General features: G+C 44.6%; 1 long non-coding RNA gene across 1 annotated transcript; it reads right to left on the bottom strand.

Moving 5' to 3' along the window:
• Positions 1 to 1,686: 1,686 nt before the first annotated feature.
• On the bottom strand, positions 1,687 to 3,919 carry LOC146274875 (uncharacterized). Its single transcript, XR_014766243.1, has 3 exons — positions 3,705 to 3,919; positions 1,854 to 1,955; positions 1,687 to 1,734 (listed from the first exon to the last, which is right to left on the bottom strand). It is a non-coding gene; the product is annotated as an uncharacterized LOC146274875 (long non-coding RNA).
• Between the last annotated feature and the right edge of the window lie 11,591 nt (positions 3,920 to 15,510).

The following is a 15,510-nucleotide window of genomic DNA, read 5'->3' on the forward strand; positions in this document are numbered from 1 at the left end:
GTAATGAATGAATGCAACATGAGTAAATGCTTACAAATATAACTAGAAGGGAATAACTTAAGAGGAAGTTATGTAGGTTCCGACCATTTTTCCTCACCTTTTCCCTCACCTCACAATTTCCCCAGAAATTGAGCTCTAGTTACAGATCCAGTCTGTCCAATTAGCCAATTTTATACCAACATTGTGGGACAGTTTTTTTGTGTCTGTTTCCTGTAAACACAGTCTCTCTCACTTAGGTGGGTGATTTCCCAGGAAAGGTGATTCACTGCAGGCACGTGCAGGACAGCCTTGGCCCGGGTCCTTTCTGACCCTCCAGTCTGGTGAGGGGCTTTCCAAGGCAGTACCCCGGCAGGAGGTGTTGAGATAGATACATTTTTGTTTGTTCCTCAGGAAGAAGGATGTACAGCATGAATGGAGGTATGTTGGTTGTCTTCACAGATGCTGGCTGTCTTAGTGGTGTTTTGGCCTGTCTTGAAGATGACAAGTTAACTCTAAAGCTGTGTTGTCAGTATTGGCTACCCATAATAAATGTGCTTTTGAATCTAACCACTGTACATTTGTCACATAGTCCTTATTAAGGACAATGTGTCTTTGATGTTGACATAATGTCCACAATTAGATCTGAAGGGAAGGCAGACACTAAAGCTAACAAATTCTCCAACCATCCTCCCAATTACTTCAGAGACTCAGTAATGTATTGATTCCATCTCTTTAAGAACTTTGTTTTGGCAACTAAGTCTTTTAACATATTCTTGGCACGTCAGCAATACCACTCTGAGAAACCAAGAAGGCTTGAGATGGCCTGGATATCGATTACTGGATTATGTGTCCTTTCTGTCCATCCTTTGGCACCTCAATACAGTCTGGTTGAAGTTGTTTCCTTTTAACAGCTGTCTCCTTCCCCTACTGTTAGATTTAACAAACCTTAACCTCAGCTTTAGGGTTGGAACGTGCCACGTTGGTTTGGTGACCTGAAGGTCAATTTGTGGTTAAGGGTCACTGTTAGGGTCAGGATAGGCATTTTTTCAGACTACATAGTTTTTTTAGGTCAGTACTACAGACCATCTATAATGTGTTCCTTGCCTTCATCAAGTGAACAACAGTCAGACAATTATCACAAATCCCATCGCGCAATTATCCTTCATCATTCTGCTCGTTTTATAGCCTGACTGATGCCATTAGCTTCAGTTTCTCCTTCTCCGCCATCTGTCTGAACCAGACGGACTCTGATTAGTTTATCTCAAGGGCTGCTGACACTGGGAGGCCTCCATCAATCTGATTTGAGCAGGGGGCAGATATGGTGACGGCCAGCCACCGGCTGACAGGAGGTCAGATGTTTTCCCCCAGGTGAAGGGAGAAGAGGGATGGTGGAGAGGCAAGGGAGAGTCTGGAGGAGCACTCTCAGGTAGTCGACTGTCAAGGAATTCAATACTTTCAGATACTTGTTGGTGCCTGGAGTGTCTAGTAAGTCATCCTATTTTTTTATGTGTGTATTTGCGAAAAGGCGGAACTCTCTACTGTGGAAAACAAGAGAACTTGCCAGGCTCCATGTATTTTAATTTCATTTTCATATTATTATTTTTTCAAGATGAAGCTTAAGGTGTGGAATTTTGACAAAAACAAACAGACACCATAATGATGGTAAATGTAAACATTTACACAGTTTATTGGAACAAATAGACATTCCTGATCCTTGTGTAACTCCAGTTAAGAGTTGTTGGATTTGATTACTGACTGAAGAGGAAGGGAAACAAAGCAGGTAAATGTGGTTCTTCGACATTGTGGGAATGCTTACATTTATGATGAGGAAATGAAGAAAATGTGTGGCGAGTACAGTACTGTAATCCACTCACATCTCTTTGCTGTGTTATTGCTTTTCTAAACATAGTCTCAGAGCCGGCAGGGTTTTCATTTCGGAAACAAGGCAGCAGACCATCAACGTTTCATCAACCGCTCTGTTTCCACAGGCAAATAGAACATATATCAACAACAAACAACAACAACAACAATAACAACAACAAACATACACTGATAATTCTTGAAAAAATACAAACCAGACGTTCTCGGATGAGAGAAAAAGTAAATCATTTGTTCAGTGTCCGTGCAGAGTGTAAACACCAAACATGTTTTTCTTAATTGCAAAACAGCTGTCACGGTCCCTGACTGAAATGGAAACGGATGTGTTTACTATCAAGCTGGCTACACTGACAGACAGCCCAGCCTTGGGGTGCTGCTGGAGCGAGAGGATGCTTCCTTATCAGAGCAGGGGAGCCAGGGAGAACACCCACCTCAGTGGCTCTCTTATCAATATGACCCTAGACACAGAGCTCCAAGATGGCCAGGACTTCAAGGATGTGGGCACAGGTTCTCTGTTTTCACTTAATTTGCTGTTTGTGGTTTGTCAGATGTGTTGTAGATGGATATATGGTCAAAGGGAGATGGAACAGATAACTGCTCCTTTCTAATTTTGTCGATCAGTGCTCCTAAGTGACCTCCAGGAACACAGAGGGGTAGATTACCTTCAGATCCTGCAGGGAATGAAGGAGAAATCAAAACATGAACGTACTACCACATACCTGGATGCTCTGTATCGTTTTTGATTGCCTCTGTGCTTTGTGCTGGACACGACAGCAGTCATGGTGAAGGTGTGGAGTAACTCTAACAAGAGGCTCATTATACAGTCTGTCTTGTTGTGGTTGTGATTCCCAGGCCTGGACTTAACCAGGAGAGGAGGAGGACCTGAAGGAACCCAGTGTCTAATGGCAGACCAATAAACAGAGGAGACACAGCTAGGAAGGTATCATTAAGCTGAGAAGTCTTAACTAGCCTTCAGATGCTGTGTATCCGTACAGACTGATGACACTAGCTTTCTATGTCCTTTGGAGAGTATAGAGAGTAGTATTCAGCTAGACACACATATCAATGATCTAAAAAAGAGAGTTTGCTCTGGTTATGGGGGTGCGCTCGACCAGGTCATGCACGCTACTGATTCGATGTCACAGAGTTGTTCTTACTGCGGTTGCTGTGGAATAACTACTCCCTCGTCATTTGAAATCAAAATGGTTTCCTCTGAGTTGAATGTAGTGAATACATAATTGTTTTAATTGAGTCAAGTTTTTTGTGTTACTGGGTTGCTGTTGCTGACAGAACTGAGTATAATGGACAATGAAGAAGTTGCAGCACAGAGAGTAGACAACATGAACTCTCCTTAAGAAGCTTTAAAGTGAAGATGTTTTGGCAGTCTGGTATTCTCTAGTATTTCTGGAGGGTTAATTCATCCAATTAAGGAAGCTGCACACTTGTTATAGCCATTAAAAAGGATTGTTACTGGAAATATTCATGATTAACGTATGGGAGTACGGTATTGACAGGGAGACTTTGTTTAATTATGTAGACATGACCTTGCATGCTTGTTTAATTACTTGTGAAAGACGGTTACACATATACTTTACATTTAGCTGACAAGACACGCACACATTTTATGTTCACACCTTGGAGGGTTGTGATTGCATATAGCGTTTGGTTGACAAATCAAAACATGCAAAAGGACAACTGGCTGCAGAGAGGGTGTGACCACTCCTCATACTACCAGGCCAGATAAGACATGCCAAGCGTTGCCGAATCATCTTATCAGCCATCTCTTCTGGGCCCGATGATTGCAGAAGCAGAGCGTGGTGGGCGTTTTATGTCATACATCTAATTACCATCTCAAAGACACCATCCTTGTTATCTGCGATGACTCATCACGGGTGTTTTTAAGTGCAATCTTGCATTAATGAAGGCCCTGGAGGGTGTGTGAGTGCTGGAGACCATGGAGTCTATGATCGAGGAGAGATCGATGAGCACAGTGAGCGTTTACTTTAGCTTCAAGCTCTACATATATACACAAACATATAAGCTCTACATATATACACAAACAAATAAGCTCTACATAAATACACAAACATATAAGTTCTACATATATACACAAACATATAACCTGTACATGAATACAGAAACATATAAGCTCTAAATGTATACTCAAACATATAAACGCATACTGTACACACGCTCACACACGTTGTGGTGCCCTGCCTCGCCCTGCCTCGCCCTGCCTCACACTGCCTCTTTGCAGCTAGAAAGTTCTAGGTTTGATTCCTGCTTGGGACTTGCCAGTGCTCAGGAGGGCTGTGTTCTGGGTCTGTCTGTGTGGGGTTTGCACATGGGTTTTCTCCACAGAGCACCCCACATAAAAACATGCAAAAACCAATCACTCTCCTGCCCACGTTCCTGCCCAGGACGTGGGAGCGCTTGGACTTAGCCCCTGGGCCGAGAGTAGTACTATTACAAATAAACAGCTTGCTCCTGCTACTTATGATGATACACCTCTTTGTTTTCCTGCTTGCCTCTTCCTGTCACCCAAACAAAATATCACATGGGAGAGCTTTAATGAAAAAGTCCTCCATGCATTACTGACTGCTAGCTGTTTTGTTTGTCACAAATCCTAAGGAGATGATTGTGTCGAGGACTTTGGATGGGGCCTGGTTATCTTCTGTTTTCTTCACTTAGTTGACAATCAAGAATCAATTCTGCCAAAACAGAAACATCTAGTGATGCTTCTCAAAGCATGTAGCCCATACACTCATCGTTCGTGTGACACACAGTACGACATTTAAGACACAAGCCTCCCTATACTATGTATTGATGTCTACAGAGCAAAGGGAATGCTTTACAACCTCCTTCTAGTCAACATCCGTCTCCCCCTTCTCCTCCCCTGCTTTCAAGGTTGACTAAGCTTGGATGCAGTCAGATAATGAACATCAGAGTTTATGCTCCTTCTCTTAATCACTTAATACGATCGTGTGAGAAGGAGAGGCAGTGCCCTGCCTCACTGGGAACATCCGTGTTCTCCCCTCATCTCTCTCTCTTCTTCGCCCTCCCTCCCTCCCTCCTTCCCTCCCTCCCTCCCTCCCTCCCTCCCTCCCTCCCTCCCTCCCTCCCTCCCTCCCTCCCTCCCTCCCTCCCTCCCTCCCTCCCTCCCTCCCTCCCTCCCTCCCTCCCTCCCTCCCTCCCTCCCTCCCTCCCTCCCTCCCTAGTTCTGAGTGAGTGATGTGCAGCATTCCATTGCTTATCCAGACAGATTCCTATCTTATTTCAATTACCTTCCTCCATCTGTTCCTACCGATCTCCCAGGATCTGAACCAGAGCCACCCCATGCGCTGCATTGACCTTCAAGGTTATGTCCCTCAAACTTGTCGAATGGACCATCTGAGAGGAAATTGTCATGTACACGGTAAGGAACCTCCCAGCTCTTCTTTCTGAAGGAAGTAACCAGGCATTGTCTCTGTCATCCTCTCTCTTTCACTCTCCCTCTCCCTAACTCTCTCTTTCCTTCGAAATCCTTTCTCTCGAAATCTCCGTAAGATTGGAGGAACATTGGCATGCAGGGTTCCTCATCACAGGCGTCCCATGCTAGCAACAGCGCAAGCTTTTGAATAGGAATCTCCTCTGTCAGAGACCCACCGTGTAGGAGGGGACAGACCTGTCACTTCTAAACATGGTCTCAGTGTCCTCCCTCAAAAAGAAAACTCCTTCTCTGACTCCTAAAATAATCCTTTCTGACAGCGACCCCGGCGGATTTCATAAACATGAGTAGAGGCAGGAGTGATTTAAAAGTTAGATAACCACACACAAGCAAGACCCTGTTCATCTGTTATGATTCTCAGCGGTGGATAAATATTCAGAGGGGAGTGATGCAAATTCAGGAACTTTGGATGAATTATTGATGCTCTTTTCTGAGCAAAAAGGTCAAAAGGGTTTCACACAGCCTATGGACCACACATTGCTGCTAACCCCGAGGACTGAACAGGTTGGCCATTGTTGCCTGTGTAAGTTCGTAGTAAACAAACGTTTTCTTCCCTCAGACATGTCTGTTCTCGGAGTACAAGGTTATATTTCTTAACGTGTCAAGAGTCACAACCCTTCGTCAGAACATCTGGAGACATTTCCTCTTCGTACCCTGTTGTCGCAAACAGCAGAAATCCATTTTCAGAGTGTGACAACCAGCAACAGAAGAAGCCAAGAAACATTCAACGATGAGCTTGAAGATTAGCCTTGGCTTGACAACATCCCATTATATAAAAAGGAAGTTGCTCAGAAATTGGGTTATCTTCATACACAGTCTTGAACACTCTCATAATAAGTTTACATATTAAACAGATGCAACGTTGTCAAAACCTGCATAAAGGATGGCAATTAAGTGCATGTACTGTGGTATATCTCTCATTGTACTCAACAATTTGGTTCCGAATTGCAGTTATGATTGGAACAATGAGAAACCCACTGTCTCTGGAGACAACACTTAACACCATTCAGTGTAGACAGCAATTCTAAATGTTTCTGTATTGTTTTATTGACAAGCCAATTCCAGGTCAAGTGAATGAGTGACTAATCAGAAGACACAAAAGAGCAGAATGTCAGCTGTGTGTTTATAGAGGGGCCGCTGTGATTCAATTCCACATCCCAAAGACACATCACTGAAACAGAGCGAGGTAGCCAGTCTAATTGGAATAACATAGGAATGGACAGGCAGGAAAGCTGAACAAACACCTAAGGTTACGTTCCTTCATAAACATTTACTGTCAAATAAACAGGAGCCGACCACTTAATGAACATTATGTTTGTTCAGTACAGTGTGAGGATTCCACAGCTCAGCCAAACACATACGGTATCTGAGTGACTGCAGGGCCGCAGGGTGTGTGATTGGCAGACCGGTGGGTCTGTTCACCGGGTGCATACACATGGTAAATCTCCCCCCGTGGACAAAACAAGAGAGTGGGCAGCGAGATAACAAACATTTCCTGGTGGGGCGTTTTCAAACATGGACCTATTATTACATTCATGTGCAAATGAGTCCCTGATGGGTTATATTAGCTGTCCTGGTTTTCAATCTCTCTGCAGGGACGACTGGAAAATGAACAGGGATTGATATATTTCCATTGCAAACAAACAGGAGAAAAATCTATTTTATATTCAGGTGTAGATGTACTCTGAGGATTATTGTGTAACACAAGGTTAACCTAGTTGTTGTGCAGTGGTTGTTATTTATTGATCAGTGGAGGAATTTCCTTTTCAGACCAACGTGGGAAGCTGTAGGGATGTTTGCCACATTTTCAGTTCACTCAAGAGAACGTAACAGGGAAATACATTTCTCTTTGCATTCTTGTAACATAAAACAATTTCTGAGAGACTGGTACATCACTATCGTCAGTGCAACATAAAGAGACTTGAAAGATGAAAAAAGAGTGAGATGGAACAATGACTACATATGATGAAAAACCTCAAAGTAACTTTTTAATCACTGAAAAAATACACCATTTTCTTTATAGCCTCCTGAGACAAATGTATAAAACGCATGTGTAGGTGTTCATACCGCAAATTACGCATAATTACGCAAATCCCAATGATGAGAATGCTTCGGTATGTTCAAGAACTCAAACTCATGTACTCAAGCAGTCGCCTGGAGGAAATGTTGCTCTTTACAGTAAATAAATCAATTCACGTCCATTTTGGTTTATTTCTATATATATGAAATGCCAAACAACTGACAGCTCCCTGACTAGCCTTCCACCTCCTACACTGCCTCTGCTGGCAACCTCTGCTCCCCTGCTGAGGGAATGTGTGTGTGTGTGTGATTGTATGTGTGCGTGTGTGAGAGAGAAAGGGACAAGCAATTCTGCTACTCTGTCAACTTTCAGGCCCAAATTAAAGGCACAGCTTTCAACTCTGGAGAGACCACATAAATCTATGAGTCTCTGCTCTAGTCTACTCTGTAGGTGTTGTGTAAATGTATTACTTTTGTAGCTATGAACAGAACAGCGTAAATCATAAAAGCTATGTGATAAGAAAGGTAGGCTACGATAGAGATCTGTACAGTATCCTACGAGCTACAATAAGTCAGTAGAACAGAACTGCTGATGAAGGTCTGAATCTTTACGACCTCTATGTCCAGGTGGAAAACATCTTCTTGGGTGCTGGGCTACAAGTGAGAGACACTGGGTCTAAATCAACTTCTTATAATCCCTGTGGAGGAAAGCCTCAAATCGTGGGAAACCAAACAAATGACAAATCGGCTTGGGTGGAGAGGATTTTCTTCATTTTTGTAATTAATGGCGCATGTCCAGAGTTCTGCTGAGAATCCCCTCTCTCTGACAAAGAAACAGATTGCTGCAGACAGAATTGGCAGACCGTGTCTCCGCATTGTGTTCTGAGCATCCTGTTGCATCCTAAAACTCCCCGATTGTCCAATCCTGTCAGCTCCCCGAAAGTAGGAAATGGTGTAAACACAAAAAGAGCAATTCATGGCTCATGAAAAAACTCAAAGGATTCACTCGCAGGGGCTCAGGAGCTGCGAGGGCTTCTGTTCTTCCTACGGTAGGGTAGGGGTGCAGGATGGAGAGATGCTCTAAAATAGGGCCACAGGACCTCAAGGGAAAAATAGGGGCCATAGCAATGTATTGAACTGAACCCCCACTCTTCACTGAGACTGAATGCTTTGTACTCACTGTTGACTTTTAAACAAAAGCCAACCAATTCAATCTGTTGTAGATAAGGGGTGTGTGTGTATGAGTCTGTGTCGCTCTGCCTGTGGGTGCATGCATGTCAGTGTGTGTGTGTGTGTACTTTTGTTTCTATTTTTGTGTTTATGGCTGCAGGGCAGGCCCGACCCAATAAACAAACATAACATTTCTTTCGGGGCCCCCCAAAAAACATTGGTAAAAAAAAAATTGCCAATTAAACGGTCCTTATACATTATTTTTGTTTAAGGACCCCAAAACCCTAGGGCTGGCCCTGTGTGGCTGCATCTGTGGCTGTGTGTTTGGTATGGTTTGAGTGTGTGAATGTGTATTTGCTCATGTGTATTGTGAGGACCTTATTAGCTTCTCCTCTGAAGGGAAAGGCTGAGGCTGTTACAACACGCTCTGACTGTTACAACACGCTCTGACTGTTACAACACTCTGACTGTTACAACACGCTCTGACAGTTACAACACGCTCTGACTGTTACAACACGCTCTGACTGTTACAATACGCTCTGACTGTTACAACACGCTCTGACTGTTACAACACGCTCTGACTGTTACAACACTCCGACTGTTACAACACTCTGACTGTTACAACACTCTGACTGTTACAACACGCTATGACTGTTACAACACTCTGACTGTTACAACACACTCTGACTATTACAACACTCTGACTGTTACAACACGCTATGACTGTTACAACACGCTCTGACTGTTACAACACTCTGACTGTTACAACACTCTGACTGTTACAACACTCTGACTGTTCCACACGTGGAAGAAAGAGCAGCCAGGCCTGATGCCACATCATACTTTTTGGAGAGAGAGAGAGAGAAAGAGAGGGAGAGAGGGAGAGAGGGAGAGAGAGAGAGAGAGAGGAAGTGACAGAGAGAATGGGAGAGAGAGAAAGAGAGAAAGAGAAAGTGAAAGAGAGACTTATCTTAGCTTTTTAGATAGTAAAGATAATTGAGTATTGAGTGTATCAGCCACAGCCAGCTAAATCTGTTCAAATGTAAAAGTGCTGCTTTTGTGAAGCTTGTTCTCCAGGTTGTTCTCTCAATCTTCATCTGTTGCTCTGTTTAGTTGGAGATGTTGAAAGTCTTTAGGAAATGTTGCCCAGTCGCATTTTGGTCCATCTATAGAATCCATCAGCATCCATCTGAGAACAAAACAATAAGGAACTCCTCCTTGTCTTCCTCCTTCCTCTCCCTTCTCTCGCTTCTTCTCCTCTTCTTTTCTTCCCACCTTCCAGTTTACCCTCCACCAGCGGAAATAAATTACCACCCTGTAAAGCACTGTGACAGACACAGTAATTGCACATTAAAAACAGATTAAGCAGAATTTGATGCCGTTCTCTCTTTCTGCTACTATAAATATAACTGAATATGTGTGTAATTTTGTGTGTAAGTGGTTCTGTGTCTGAATTTGTGCACCTGCATGTGTGTGCATGTGTCTGAGTGTGTGTCTGAGTGTGTGTCTGAGTGTGTGTGTCCAGACTGGGATGAATGTGTTCGGTGCAGGCTCTGAGGTGAGGAAGGGGCTGAGCGCTAAGCTTCTGCAGATGAAGTGGCGTGTTCCACTCAAGACGACAGTTTCATTAACCCAAACCCTGTACCCTCGACATGACTGATCACAGCCGCCCCAAACTCCCCTGTACACCTCCCCACGACTTTCACAAGTTAAACTAGATGGAGGACGAGAGAGAGAGCGGGGGAGAGAGAGAGAGAGAGAGAGAGAGAGAGAGAGAGAGAGAGAGAGAGAGAGAGAGAGAGAGAGAGAGAGAAAAAGAGAGTGAGAAAAACAGAGAGAGAAAAAGAGAGTGAGAAAAACAGAGAGAGAAAAAGAGAGGGGTAAGATGCAGAGTTTCCTCTGAAAATGAAGGGCACTTTTATGGACTTAGCATTTATGGCTCCTCTTTCAGTCTCCATCGAAAATGTTATGACGATGAGGAACATTTATTGTGTTTCTCATTGATTAAGGCCTCACCGCTGACCTGCTGTCCTTGAAGCAATGCAGAACTTTGGCCATCAGCCCACAATCTGTCAGTCTGCCTGCCTGTCTATTTTTCTGTGCTTGCCTGTCTGTCTGTCTGTCTCTCTGTCTGTCTGTCTGTCTGTCTGTCTGTCTGTCTGTCTGTCTGTCTGTCTGCCCACCCGCCGGTCTGCCTATGTCAGATATTGATATTTGGGGACCTTTGGGTGACATCATCATTTCCGGTGACAAATCCTCATCCTCCTTTACGCCCACCTCCACTTTCTACCCCTATTCCTATTTCATGTTCTTTTCCTCCACTTCCATCTCCTCCTCCCCTTCCTCTTTCTTCAGCAGTTGAATGTTTGACAGATAAATGCATTTCAATTAGAGAAGGTTCATTTCCTAAATGGGTTTTTACAAGGTTCAAACTCAACCCCTTGTAGTTACAGTATTTATGGGTTGTGTGTGTATGCATGTGTGTGTGTCTGTGAGTATATAGGGGAGGGGGGGTTGGAAGTGAGGGTAGTGGAGGGTATTTATTACAATAGGCAGACAAGCATGCATGCAGTGATTTGGTGTGTGTGAGTCTGTGGGAGTCTGTGGGAGCAAGTCACTGTGTCACGTTTGGCAGCTGTTATCATTCAGAAATCTCTGAGCTGCAGGCTATGTGTTCTTCTTCCACATTCTGAGTACTAAGGTTCTTTGCGTGTGACATGTCAGTATTTCTCTACTTGCAGGTAATTGTACGCTCTACAATGGGTGGGGAACAGATTGTTACCGTAATGGATATCAAAAGACCTACCCGAGAGCGATGCCAAGTTGTAAATTGCCAATTGAGACATTTCCCTCTTCAACAAACAGAACCTAGATAATGTGTTTTTGTGTATGGCCACTCTGTGTCTGTTCACACTTTGTGAACACATTATACACATTATAGTCTTAGTCATGACCTGTGGGATAAATACGACAGATAGTGTTTCACAAAAGACCAACCTTCCCTTTCAAGACAAAGCTTTTAGCAAACAGTCCTGCTTGTTTGCCGATGCTTTGAGCGTATGGTACTGAGATGTCCATTAACATCCTGTATGTCTGAGAGGCTGTAAGGTTGTGTATTGTACAGTACATCATCTGTGCTTATGCTGGCAGTACCATTAGTAGTAGGAAGAATCCAACAGAAAATGACTTGGGTCACTGACATGGGTTCTGAATATGGATGATTTCCAGAAATATCAGACTGGTCCTACACTCTATGACAATTACTGTAAACAGAGACCTCAGACACTGACTCCTAAGTATACAGGCCTATCAAACAATCACACAATACAGAGATCGTTCTCTCCTTTTGTCTCGGGTGGACCCACCTACATAGAAGCCAATCTCTTCTCAGGTAATGAAGTATTTCCCCGTGGTTCCGTGGTTACAGGCTCCCCTACTCAATCTCTCCACCCCCACACACAGTAATCACCATCTTCCCTGACTTGCCTCCACCCACCCGCTATGCCATCTTGCACAATCACAAGGAGTTAGACATCCCATAGATCACTGTTCTGAGAGAGAGAGAAAGAAAGGAGGCAGACAGAATGAGAGAGTGACAGAGAGAGACAGAGCAATAAGGGAAAGAGAAAGATTGAAGGTAGGTTTAAAGGAGCATAAAAAGCGAGGATGGAGAACATAAATGTTTTAACTGTGTAGTCAGATTAAACTAAAGACTACCAACAGATTAGTTTAGATTAACTGTTGAGTTACAGTTCAGGAGAGATATTCAGCCCACTCTTTTACCTTGCCAGATATACTCCTCCGGTTTACCACCTCTGTTTTTAATCTGTGTTCTTTGGGGAGGAGGGAGGGGGGTTGGGGGGGTCGGACACTTCATTAGAAAGTTGGGGAGGATCAGCAGCAGTGAACGACCTTCTGCGGAATTCTACGGACGCACATGACGTTCCTTAGCTAGACCTCCCCTGCCCCCACCCCCTCCCTGACAGGAAGAGAAATATAAACAGTCCGTGTGTCTGTGTGTGTGTGCTTGTGTCTGTAATGTTATGGGAAGAAGATGTCATGTGGGGAGTTTCAGGGGCTAGGACCCAGGGGAGAGGAGCTGGCAGGGCAGATTACTCATCTGTGAGAGGGGGCAACATTATGCGTCCCACACATACATTCACTTCTCTTGCTTTCTTATCTCTCTTACACACACAGCCCTGCAGGGCCACCACAGCTGGGGTGAGTGGGGGATGAGGGGTGTGTGGGTGCCACGGGAACAATGATCAAACACCACCTACTTCCTGTCACCCTCTTGTTGGCAGGTTCTTGCTCCAGACCAATGGGTACAGACCCAGAGCACATCACGTGACAACTGTGAGCCAATCAGAAAGGTTGTGATGTGATCTGATGTTCATTTCTTTGTAAGCTGAGATAGTATTATCCCCCAGTCATCTTTTGATTGACAGCTGGTCTCAGATGGAATTTGACCTTCCTGTCATGAGGGAAACCTTTCTGTCATGTGTGTGTGTGTTGGGGGGGGGGGGGGGGGGGGGGGGGCACAGCCCAGACGACTGGAGAGGAATTACAATGACAGACTTAATAATTATTCCTATCAGATCACTTCATGGTGGACATAAAAGCCCTTAATTTATCACAACCATCGTGGAACACATCACGGTGGAGAACACATCCTTCTGCTTCCCATCCGCCCTTCCTCCCAGGGCAGCCAGGAGCAGCGCCCAGGGGCCAAGTCCAAGTGCTCACCCTTATCCTGGCCAGGAACATGGGCAGGAGAACGGTCTGTTCTGCATGTTTTTATATCCTGATGAGCACAGGGAAAACATGTACGCTGTACACAGAAGGGCCCGAGAGACACCTGAGCACGGAACAAGGCCCCATGCAGGAATTAAACCCTGGACCTTGTTGTTGAGAAGCGACAGTGCAAGGCACCGTGCCACATGGGATCATTGTTACCGTCTTCTTGAGTGCCGACTTGGCGTGATGAACCTGAATTTGCTCAGTCTAAGAGGAAATCCCTTCTTGCGCACAGAGCTTGGTACTCACAGCCTTGGAATCATAAGAGTTTGTGTGTGTGTGTGTGTGTGTGTTTGTGTGTGTGAGAGAGAGAGAGAGAGAGAGTTAGAGGGAGCGAGGATTGAAACAAATAGTTCATGTCAACAACCTGATGTAAGACAATTTCCCTCTTTGTTTCGGTCAGGATGTATTACCAGTGAGCCAAGACTCGCTGTCCTACCAGCCGTCCACTGGTCAACAAGGATTTCTACCATTACCCTCTCTCATCCTCAACCTTTCCAGTCAGCTTAGTTTCAAAGTACCTTACGTGGAATCACAGACCAAGACTCCACTCAAAAGTAAACGTTTAGCTCTTCTCCTTCAGTGTTATGGGACATTCAGCCTTATTCTGTGTCACATCTTGCTTCTCCCTGCGGCTCCTCTGTTAATGGGTTCCAACACCTGCAAACAAAACTATTGCATTTATGACCATTGTTATTCAATGGATGAGTTTAACCAAAATTGGTGACCGGTGACCGAAACGTAGGCCTAGATGAAACCGCCAGGGATTGAACCACAGACCACCCACCGGCTGGAGGCCCATTAGGCCAAAGCAACATTCCTGGACAGGCTTCATGTAAGGTCAGGAGGTGATGGAGACGTAACGTGAGAAAATGCATCATCTACAGAACCATCATCAGTCACTACTCATCACGCATGGGATATGTCAAACTAGAGAGAGATGTTCACAGTGTCCGTACATGTGTGTGAGAGAGAAAGAGAGAGAGTGTGTATGTGTGTATGTTTACAGTACGTGTGCTGTTTGTTTTATGTTTTGGCCCAGTATTTAAATTTTCCACTCTTACAACCCATTCTCTGGTCAGAAATGGAAGGATCGTCATGATTTCCGAACATGACCGGAAAGTTTAATCCGTGACCAGAACTATTGAACTGTGTGACGTTTTTAAAAGCAGGTCAAGAAAGTAATTTTCCCCTCTGATGCTGCTGTCATCGTGCTGGGCTTTTGCAACAGAGTTCTGCGTAAGAGACTTTCTGCACTGTCCACACTCTATTTCACAATGTCTGACCTATGAAATTGGGCCAAAATCTGTCTTTAGCAGCCAAACCAGGCTTTTCCCTGTCCCCTGTATCTCTTATACTATTGACACTGCTGAGTCTGAACAAACTTGGTCGGAGACCGGAATAAATTGATTATTCAATGTAAACTCCTGATCATACAGCGATTGTTCCGCCACCTCCGTGTTTGTGAGGAAGGCAAGGCCACATCTGTGTTGAGTCTGATGCTGTGTCCAACAAAGACTCACTAAACAGACACAAAGGGATTATAGTGCTAGCGGGAAAGCTGCAGGCATAGCTCTCATTCTGCACAGGCAGATTCAGCTGTTTGTTGATCCACAGATGGGGCCTCATTACATCTCTCACATACGCATCTAGTGAAGATAGCAACCCAAATATTTCTGTATCATCTTGCACGATCCAAAAAATGATAGAAAATTGCCTGTTGGGGTAGTCAATATTATTGTATGTGCACTCAAGCCTTCACTGATCAAAGCAGCCTAACAGTTAGATGCTCGTCAGAGAGCCTGGAGGGAACAGCTTGTACCGGCTGTGGACAGGCTGAGAGGAGAGACTGCGTTTAGCTCCACTGGAAGCCAGTGGGTGGGTGACAGCAGCCAATAAACCTATTCTAGGATACCAATGGAGTGACTGAGCAAGGAGACCCGTCTATATCCACCCTCTGTTCAGATCCACATCTGAGGGCCCTGCTGGATGCCCCAAGGACATGCTGTCAGAGCACACACGTGTTTAGAATGGCACCACATTCATCAACATATCACATGAAGTGTGCCAGGCTGGATGGGTCTCCGATCTCTCTGTTCCTGTCTACCCCAGGCTCTTTCTCCTTTCCTCTCTCCCTGGACAGGCATGCCCTTTCCTCTTCTTCACCTTTTCATATCCTT

This window comes from Hypomesus nipponensis, chromosome 8 (assembly GCF_054491055.1).
Source record: "Hypomesus nipponensis isolate SF chromosome 8, ASM5449105v1, whole genome shotgun sequence".
NCBI lineage: Eukaryota > Metazoa > Chordata > Actinopteri > Osmeriformes > Osmeridae > Hypomesus > Hypomesus nipponensis.